Below are 10,895 nucleotides of genomic sequence, written 5' to 3'. Positions count from 1 at the left end.
GCGGGTACTACAGTATATGACTATACAGTAGCCAGTATAATTGCAATATAGATCATATTGCGAACAGAAAACTACTGTATAGATAATACAGTAGCCCAAAGTTTCTTCCAACATACTCTGTGTTGTCATGTGCGGCCGGTTGTTGAGACCAATTATGATAAAGAATGTAAGTTCTTTCTATAACTTAATGGTGTTAAGTTACACTTTCCTATCCTCACAGGATAGAAATCTTCCAATGGTTTTCTGCATGGATTTACCAATAGTTTTAATTTTGAGGGAGGTCACAACAATTAGCTGGGCAGGGAGTACATGTATGTGTCTTTCCTTTTTCCTTTCTAGCTTATCTATCCTAAGCTACATGCAAAAAAGGGATTTTAACAAAGGAAAAATCTATTTCTAGGGAGATACCTGTGACGCCCGGTGAAAAGGGTCCTTCCTTACACTTAATATATTGTATACTTAATCTTGTGAGATTATTCGCCGTATACTCATTGAATTTTCCTCTCTTTACAGGAGGACTATCCCAAGTGTGGGAGCATGTTCTGCAATGTCCGCAGCAAGAACTTCTGCGGCCATGGGTTGTACAGGACCCATGCATGCTGTGCGACTACTAAGGGACCTCTGAAGTATTGGGACCTCCAGGTATGTGATATCTGTACTAAATTGGTTACTGAGGCTTTTGACGACCCTAAGTCGGTGGAGTCAAGGGATACAGCAAGGGAGAAGCTGCGAAAATGGGTCAGGGATTTTCAGAAGAACACGACGGGGCCCTACCTTCCTAATGAGAAGATGCGGACCTATCTTTTCCCAAGGGCATCTACAGATGCAGTTATCCCTCAGCCTTACCCAGAGATCCCCTGCGTCCAGATTCCAGTAGAGTCTGATGTCTCGGATGCAATGAAAGACATCCAGCTTTATGACAGGATGTCAGAAGTGTCAGAGGGCACTGAGAAGGAACTTCTTGCGGAAGGTCAGGAAGAGGAGTCAACTGTGGCTCCTGAGACTGACGAGGAGGAGGCCGAAACAGTTTCGGTTTCATCGGTTCCTGCCCCAGAACCTGTTCCCTCGACGTCATCTGCTCCCCCATCGTACGGCATTGGGACGACTTTGTCGTCAATTCTGACGTTGGTGCAGCAGATCCAGAAACAAACTGATGAGAAGCCAGCTGCGTTAAGGTTGGAGATGCACCAACTTGCAGCATCCCGTACGTCTCAGAAGAAACTTACGTAAAGGATCTTCCTCCGTTTTCGTATGTGAACCCGTGGAGGCATGCTGAGTACATGCCAATGTCGGCAGGTAAGATCTTCATTTCTGAGAAGTTGGGTACACTTCCCGTCGAAGATGTGGAATTTTGGCCCAGCTTTGGGGCTTACCCAGACTGCTTCATCCGTCTGAAGGCTGAGCCTGCTTCAGAGGAGGAGACAGAGCCAAAAGAGGTCATAGTTTTTGATCAGGCTAAAGCTCAGGCTATGCTGACGAGTACATTGAAGGAGAGGGCCTTCACTAACTCAAAGGTGCCGGCTCTGAGCAAGAAGCATCCTTCCTTTGTTGCTTCATCTGCCCGGGGCCTTCCCCTTTATGGAAAAAGGGTACAAGGCTGCCTTGAAGGCGATTGAAACAGGGAAACCGTGTCCTACACTTGATGAGTGTAAGCCGTTCTCCCTAGCTTTACCGTTGGACCAAAAGGACTGGAAGGATGTACATTTTACCTTCTCAGTCGGGAAGTTGGAGACTGACATTGCCAGACGCCAGTTCGGCGAGGACCTCCCCAAGTTGTCAGATTTTCTCCTGCGCAGGGAGCAGGAGACTAAAGAAAGAGTTGCCGCCTCTGTGTCTCTTCAAACTATGTTAGAGACAATGAAAAGCAATTCCCAGACTCCAGATATGTTTATGGTTATTGCCAAAGCACATCTGGCAACTGAGACAAAAGATATATATGGTTTTATCAAAGCCAGAAGAACTTGCAGAGAGTTCGTGTTCACCTCGGCTGCGGTGAGACACGAACCAAGGAAGTTGATATCGTCTAGTATCTGGGGAAAGGACCTCTTCCCAAATGAAGTGGTCAAGGAAGTCGTTGACAAAGCTGCCATGGAGAATAGGAACCTTCTCCAAAAGTTGGGCTTGTCAATGAAGAGGAAGTCTTCCCCGGATGAGGGTCCCCAACCTAAGAGGAAGACAAAGAGGCCAAGGGCACCCTCTTGCCCCCCCTAGACAACAACATCATCTTCCCGCGGCCGCGGTGCCCCAGGCGGTGGCACAACCACCTACCACATACCAATTGGTACCCCAGCAGTTGGCGACACAATCGCCAGCCTTTACCTCGGCTTTTGAGAGGCAGTCTACTACCTTTCGACTGAAAGCTAGAGGTTCATTTAGAGGATCCTCTAGACTCCCCTCAAGAGGCAGAGGCAACAAAGGTGGACGCAGCCAAGAAGGCAAGTCCTCTGGTCAGCACTCCAAGTGAGATGCTTCCGGTAGGAGGGAGACTATTCTCTTTCCGGGATCGCTGGACCTTCAATCCCTGGGGCCACAGCCTCATCAAGAACGGACTGGGTTGGAGCTGGAATGTAGCTCCACCATCTTTCCCTCAATTCTTCCAACACTCAACCCCCGTTCTAGAAGAATATGTACAAGAACACTTAGACAAGAGAGTAATAAAGAGGGCAAAGTCCATCAAATTCCAAGGAAGGCTGTTTTGTGTTCCAAAGAAGGACTCAGACAAAATCAGAGTCATTCTGAACTTGTCGCCACTCAACAAGTTCATAGTAAACCACAAGTTCAGGATGCTAACCCTTCAACACATAAGGACCCTGTTGCCCAAAAGGGCATACACAGTCTCCATAGACATGGCAGACGCATACTGGCATGTCCCAATCAATTGCCAAATTTCCTCCTACCTAGGATTCAAGCTACAGAAGAAACAATATGTCTTCAGAGCTATGCCCTTCGGACTAAACATAGCCCCAAGGATCTTCACGAAGCTTGCAAACGCAGTCGTTCAGCAACTACGCCTAAAAGGAGTTCAGGTAGTGGCCTAGCTGAACGATTGGCTGGAGTGGGCAGCATCCGGAGCAGAATGCATGCAAGCCTCCAAGAAAGTGATCCAGTTCCTGGAACATCTGGGATTCAAGATCAATACCAAAAAGTCTCGACTATCTCCAGCTCAAAAGTTTCAATGGTTTGGAATTCATTGGAACTTACAGTCACACCGCCTCTCCATTCCATCAAAGAAGAGGAGAGAGATAGCAGGATCTGTCAAGAGACTTCTAAAATCCGAACAGATAAGAGACGCCAACAGGAGAGAGTGCTGGGCTCCCTCCAATTCGCATCAGTGACAGACCCAGTGCTAAGAGCACAATTAAAGGATGCAACAGGAGTCTGGAGAAGATACGCATCAAACGCTCGAAGAGATCTAACAAGACCGATACCGACACGTCTGCGATCACTTCTCAAGCCGTGGTCGGAAGTCAAGCACCTAAGGAAATCGGTGCTCTTACAACCACCTCCACCTTCAGTCATCATTCACACAGATGCCTCAAAGGAAGGATGGGGAGGTCACTCTCACCAATGGAAAGTCCAAGGGTCTTGGTCCTCCTTATTCAAGACCATCCATATCAACATTCTGGAAGCCATGGCAGTTTTTCTAACCCTGAAGAAACTGAAACCCTGCTGCTCGACCAACATAAGACTGGTTCTGGACAGTGAAGTGATAATGAGATGTCTGAATCGACAAGGCTCGAGATCGCCCCAAATCAACCAAGTGATGTTGGCCACCATCCGTTTGGCGGAAAAGAAGAGATGGCACTTGTCAGCAGTTCACATCCAAGGGTTCCACAATGTGACAGCGGACACTCTATCCAGGCTTACACCGATAGAGTCAGAATGGTCCCTAGACGCAGGATCATTCTCCTTCATCTTAAGTCACGTCCCAGAACTGCAAATCAACCTCTTCGCGATGAGCGACAACAAGAAGCTACCTCGTTACGTGGCTCCATACGAGGACCCTCTAGCCGAAGCAGTGGACGCGATGTCCCTAGATTGGAACAGATGGTCCAGGATTTACCTGTTCCCTCTACCTAATCTTCTGTTGAAAGTCCTCAACAAACTGAGATCCTTTCAGGGAACAGCAGCGATAGTGGCTCACAAGTGGCCAAACAGCATCTGGTTTCCTCTAATATTGGAACTGCGACTGAAGCTGGTCCCGTTGCCGGATCCAGTTCTGACTCAACAAGTGCAGAAGTCAACTGTCTTCGTTTCATCACAGAAAACCTGGAACATTCATCTCATGATTTTCTCTCCTCAGCAGTCAAGAAAAGGTTTGGGATTTCGAGAGACAGTATAAACTTCTTAGAAGAATATAAGTCTAAATCTACCAGAAGACAATATGAGTTGTCCTGGAAAAGATGGGTTACCTTTGTCAAGGCAAAGAAGCCAAAGAAATTTCAACGGATTTCTGTCTATCATTCTTTATTCATCTTCATGAACAAGGATTAGCAGCCAACACAATTTCTACGTGTAAATCTGCCTTGACTACACTCTTGCTGTATGCCTTCCAGGTAGACTTCTCTAACGAAATCTTTAATAAGATCCCTAAGGCCTGCGCTAGGCTTAGGCCTGCAGCACCTTCGAGGCCCATTTCATGGTCCTTAGATAAGGTTCTTCATTTGGCATCAACTCTGAACAATGAAGATTGCTCTCTAAAAGATTTGACACAAAAAGTTATATTCCTATTTGCACTAGCCTCGGGAGCCAGAGTTAGCGAAACAGTGGCCCTTTCGAGAGATGAGGCCCATATTCAGTTCACGGAAAGTGGAGAACAATCTTTTTCCTGACCCAACGTCTCTCGCTAAAAATGAGCTACCCACTAAAATGTGGGGCCCCTGGAGAATCTGCTCTATGAAGGAAGATGCATCTGTGTCCAGTAGAGTGCCTAAAGGTCTATCTTCGTAGCACTTGAAACTTTAAGGGAGGACAGCTTTTTAAGGGAGAAACTTCAGGTTCAAATTTGTCTCTGAAACAATTAAGGGTGAAGATCACCTATTTCATTCGCATAGCGGATCCGGACAGTACACCCGCAGGTCATGATCCGAGAATGATTGCCTCATCTCTGAATTTCTTCCAAAATATGGTTTTTCAAAGTCTTCGCTTGTATACTGGATGGAAGCCATCCAGGGTATTCTTCAAACACTATGCGAAGCAAGTGCAGGAGATCAAGAGGTTCGTGGTGGCGGCAGGTAGTGTGCTAAAACCTGCCGCTTGAAAACTGCGAGGAACAGTAAACTAATTGGGACTGTTATGTGAAGGGTGTACATGCTGACTCCCTACTGAGCAACATGTTAAGTGAGGTGTCACCAAGGTGACACTATGACTGTTCCAAGTGTAAAAGGTGAAAGAAGCTTAAAAGAATAACACGTGTGCCATGCGTAATGTTACGCAAGTGTGAACAGACTGTAATGATAGAAATTTAATAAGAAAATTTACAAACATTTTCTTTTCTAAGTGACTTTGTGTCTCTTTTCAGATGAAACAAGTATTTCTGAGATTACCTTTTTGTTTATACTTTTAAATAATTTTTTCCCAATAACATTTTATATTGTACTATAAAATGCAAATTGACTTCATGCTTTATTGATTATCAATAAAATTATAATTGAATTTTGTATCTCATTCTCCCCAAAATTCAGAATAAATAAAAAAAGTTTGAGCATTTATTGATCAACCTTTTTATTTTTGCATATATATAATAGAACATATATAAATATTTGTTCCAACAGGTAAACAAACTTTATCTGTGTATGTATACATCAGGATTGTCAGTCTGGCGACTGACTTAGTATACCTTGATTGTAATACTGACTTATACAAACAATTGTTTCTACATGAATTCCTGTCTGTCTTTGCATACAGCTAGCCAAGTAGACACGGGGAGGTGTCGGTAGTTAATACATACATTTGTTCCTTTCCAAATACAAACTCTGTTTAAAACGGTATATGGTGAGACCAGTATACCTGTTTGTTTGCTAGATTGTTCATACGAAATATGCAATCCTCGAGACTTCCCAGAGTCTGGCATGACTCTTCCCTGTAGGGGGCAGGAAGCACTAACATAGTTCATGATTAGTTGAAACGGTGTATAACAGTAACATCATAGGTCTCTAGGTCTAAATGACCAAGGAAAGTCTGTCTTGAGGTTTAGGCACTAATAGAAAATCCATAGATATATTAATGCTCTGGTAAACTTCCATCAGGATGACATAGCCTGAGCCCAAAAAACGGATTTTGAGCGAAACGAAAAATCTATTTTTGGGGGAGATAGCCATGTCGTCCTGATGGACCCACCCTCCTTTTTATAAAAGGGCTGGATGAATCCCTCCCAAAAGTACTGCATCTGTAGCACCTCACCTCGCTTAACGCTACAAGGAATAAAGATGGCGGTAGGATATGACGTCATCTAGGTACTCAAAACAGTAAGGAGTGGTGCCTTAATAACGGCTCCCCTTTCGTTTCTTGCCACTTTCCTTCTTGAAGCGTAAACGCTATTCGGGGTGAAGACTGCTATGTGGCATGTCACAAATACGTCCTCTGATATTATGCGATATCCCTAATAGTATACGTTAGGGATATTCACGCCAGGAGTTAGAATTCTGGATACCTTAAGGTAAAATTCTCTGGGAATATCACTATAGTCAAATATACCCTAGGAAGTTACTTTAAAGGAACTTCCATCAGGACGACATGGCTATCTCACCCAAAAATAGATTTTTCGCTTCGCTCAAAATCCGTTTTGTATTCTATTTTTAAATTTAGCGAGCATTCAATAATCAATTACTTTTGTTTTCTGTAATTGCATTTCTCCGCACATAACGTTGTTTATATAATTTTCTTAGTCGAAATATCTTCATAATCAATATTACATCAGCATCAATATGTTATAGCATATCATAGTTTCCATACAGTTCGTTTATAGCCCTTATTATTAGTTATCATATGAATAGGTTCTCTCTCTCTATCTCTCTCTGTATTTTGATTTCTAATTCAGTTAAATCTTAACATTTCTTTGGACATTACTAGAAATTCCTTTTATCATTACTTGATGTTTCGATTATGGGAATACAGCCGAACCTCTACATACGATCTTAATTCGTTCCGGGACCTGCTTCGTATGTTAAAACAATCGTATGTTGGAGAAAATATTCCCATAAGAATACACTGTAATTTGTATAATTTGTTTTACAGCCCAAAAACCTATGGTAACTCCTTAATAAATTACTACACATAATTACACATAACAATAATACAATTGCATTATATATGAGATGTAAATAAGAATAATTATAAAGAAATAATAAATAAAAAGGGTTTTTATTGTCACCTTATCTTAGAGACAGGCCAACGCAGGTGAAAGATTTGCTACGCAGGAGGAGACGGACGGTCGGCGAGGAGGTAGAAATAATGACTGTGATAACGTACCGTAACTTACTCTAACTTACACTACGTAAACTTTAACCTAACATCGCTTATTTATTTTTTTTATTTTTATATTCTATATTTTTTTTTACATTTTTTTTTTCTTTTTGATTTTTTATTTTCATCACTTTCACTCAATCCAATCTTAGTTTTCTTTGCTTCACTTTGATCCCCTTCTATGGTTTGACTGCTTTAATGGCTTCCTTCTACTTAATGATCATAGAGATCGTAGACATATTTCGGCCATATTGTTTATCCAGATAACTCACACGCACACCGCGCTCATATTTTTCTATAATTTCTTGCTTCAATTCTAATGAAAGCATTACCTTCTTCCTTTTCTCACCACTACTAATACCTGTACCGAAACTAAGCTTCTTAAGACCCATGATTATACGTAAAATAAAAAATGAAACGAGAGAAAAGGAAGATAATAAGCACTGTTAATAAAGGACCGAACAGAGGACAACCACACGATGCGCACGAGAACAGAGAACTGACCAACTCGACGCTCAATGGCGTCCCTCCGACGTACTGCCGTCTACCGGCGTAAACAAGATCTACGTCAGATGTTGGAGCATGACTTCAGGTGTCGAGACGAAGATTTGATTGAGTTTTACCTCGGATGTTAGAACAATCATATGTAAAGGCAATCGTATGTAGAGATTTCACTGTATTAGTAACGCATCGAAAGGAAATCACTTGATTTGCCATTCCTCTTCTGCCAGAAATATGACGCCATCAGACTTTTTTACTTAAAATTATGGTAAGTAGTAGTACTCTCATAACTATTGACAGACCACTAAAACACTTAATATCGTCACTCGATGTTTCGATGATAGGAATACAGTACTATGATACGATTACTCAGTAACACACCGAAAGGAAATTATTCGGTTTGCTAGCGATCCTTCCACCAGAAATATGACGTTACAAGACACGCGACATGAACTCGACAAAGAATGACTTGCAAAATAAGTAAAACCCATTTCTTTTTCTTGCAGAAATGAAAGAAAATACTAATTTACCAAGCAAAATTATTTCATTTTCATAATGTAAAAGAAAATACATTATTTCTAAGAAAATATTTGTCCTATTAGTGTACTTTTAAATAACTATCGATCTATTATCAGAATAAATAAAACTAGTGTAGTGTCAAATTCACGCTACATAGTACTGTACTCATAAAAACCAACACAGACCCACAAAATACTTTGTATCATTACTTGATATTTCGATAATGGAAATACCAATACTAATCGTTAGCCTTTTGGGAGGAAATCACTATTAGCCTGCTCGCCTTCCGCCGGTAATATGATGTCACCACACATATGATATGAACTCGACACACTAAAACTTTTCTTAATGTATTTTTGACTGAAAATGGATACTACATATTATCAAGTAAAGAAAATACTTAATTACCAAGATAAATCAGTTCCCTTTTATACAAGAAAATATATTATTTCCAAGGAAATATTTGTCCTATTAGCATACTATTTCCGATAAACTAGTGATATCATCACCCTGAAAAATTGTTGTAAAGTCGAAGTCATAAGTCGCAAAGATTGTGAGTTGACAACTACCTGTATGGCCTGTCTCAGGAGAAATCAAGTTTAAACTCCCAAATATTTCCCGTTTCTTTCTTGTGCGGGGAGACTGAGACTAGGGTGAACTAATAACCCGCCTTTTCCTTGGGTTTGCTGAATGTTGGGCCTGATCTTTGGTACACCATTGAGATCCTTCCTCTCCTAGAAAAGGGTGCTCTCTTCTTGGCAACCTAAGAATGGTGCACTGGCTTATCCAAGGTTGGAGTGGATTGTGGTTCCCCCATGTTCTTTCTGTGCTTCTTAGGTGAAAGAGAGAGATATGTTGAACTGTACTCAATCAGGGACAGGGGATAATTGTCCACCCAAGTTATCATCTTGGTGATAATGAACCCTGTGTACGGGGCTGATGGTCGCCTCAAGGAGGGGTCTCCTCCTATCCTAAACTGCATCGCTCCGTATCCAGTTTAATTAAGGCTATCTCCAAGTCATGGAACTGCGAGAATTGTGTTTTTGTCAACGTAAGTGTACATCTAGGAAACACGCAACTAGGTGTACAGGTCTAAGAGATGAACATAAGGGTGATACACTCTGGCCATTGGGCTTCTAGAAGGTGTGCACCTACACAAGGCATGTCTAGATGAAGCGAATCTAGGTAAGGCACTTTTCGGTAAAGTGTGTCTGGGAGATGCATCTCCCTCAGTGGTCTCCGGGAAAAAAGAACCAATGACTTTTCTTGCAAGGGCTGCATTCTGCTCCTGAGAGTTCCTTAAAGAGATCACCTTCATAAGCTGCTCCTTAGGAGGTGGGACACAACAAATGCAAGGCATCATCAAACTGTAAAGAGGATGAAACAGAAAACTTCCCCAAGGGAGGAGGACACCACTCCCCATTTTGCTAGGGGAAACATGAAGGTCTCCTTGCCTCGAGGCTTACCCCAAAATTAAAGTGTCACCACTTTTCACCAACTGGCCCTCAGAAGAGACCAATGGAGAAGGGTCGGAAGGCCGGAAGGCAGTGTATCGGAGGTGAGGTTAAGACATTGGGATTTTTCCGACCTTGAGGATGACCCCGAGGCCGAAGGATACCTCTTAAAACTTCTTTTTCCTCCTCCTGACATAGATCTCCCACTGAGAGTGCGACTACTCACGACCCTTATCACAGGGAGAGGCCTAAAGGCCGGAGTGTCCTCTGCAGGTAAGGCACAAAAGGTGAGGATCCATTTCCCTTGAGAACATGAAGGTGCCGCAACTTTTGGCTGACACCGCTGGACACTTCCGCATGTCACCAGGTATCCTGAAAAATTCAGTGAAGTCACAAATACACTTAAAATAGAGAAAGAACTTACTAAGAAAAGTCGATCAAAAATCCAGCCAGCAGGAACGTCTACTCTTGTCTACGGTAGCTTTCAAAATGGCTACAATACTCAGTGAGCAAGCAATAGGGGCCAGTGTTTCCATGCTCTCAGCCAGTAACCACCAGCCAACTACCTACACCTTGTTACATAATTTCAACTGCAGTATTCCAATTTCACTGCTATCATTCTCTTATATAAAGGATGAAAATTTATAGTTGTACCTGAACAAATAGAATGATTTACAAAATGCATTACATTTAGAAAACAGCATAAAGTACCCCATTCAATGGAAAGACATTTTGAGCCAAATCTCCATACTCGAAGTCATGTGTTGGGGTTAAAGGCAATCAAAAGGGAAAACATTAAATACATCATGATAAGAAAGATTGAAATGGTAAAAAATTCAGGCATGTAAACATGGCTAATAGTTATTCTAGCTGAAGATTGATCACATTTTTCATGGTTTGATCAAATGCAGAGCAGATAAAGACAATGGTCAAGTAGACAGTGTAGAAGAGGTATTA

Source organism: Palaemon carinicauda, chromosome 38 (assembly GCF_036898095.1).
Source record: "Palaemon carinicauda isolate YSFRI2023 chromosome 38, ASM3689809v2, whole genome shotgun sequence".
In the NCBI taxonomy this organism is placed as follows: domain Eukaryota; kingdom Metazoa; phylum Arthropoda; class Malacostraca; order Decapoda; family Palaemonidae; genus Palaemon; species Palaemon carinicauda.
Note: the sequence above shows the minus strand (reverse complement) of the source record.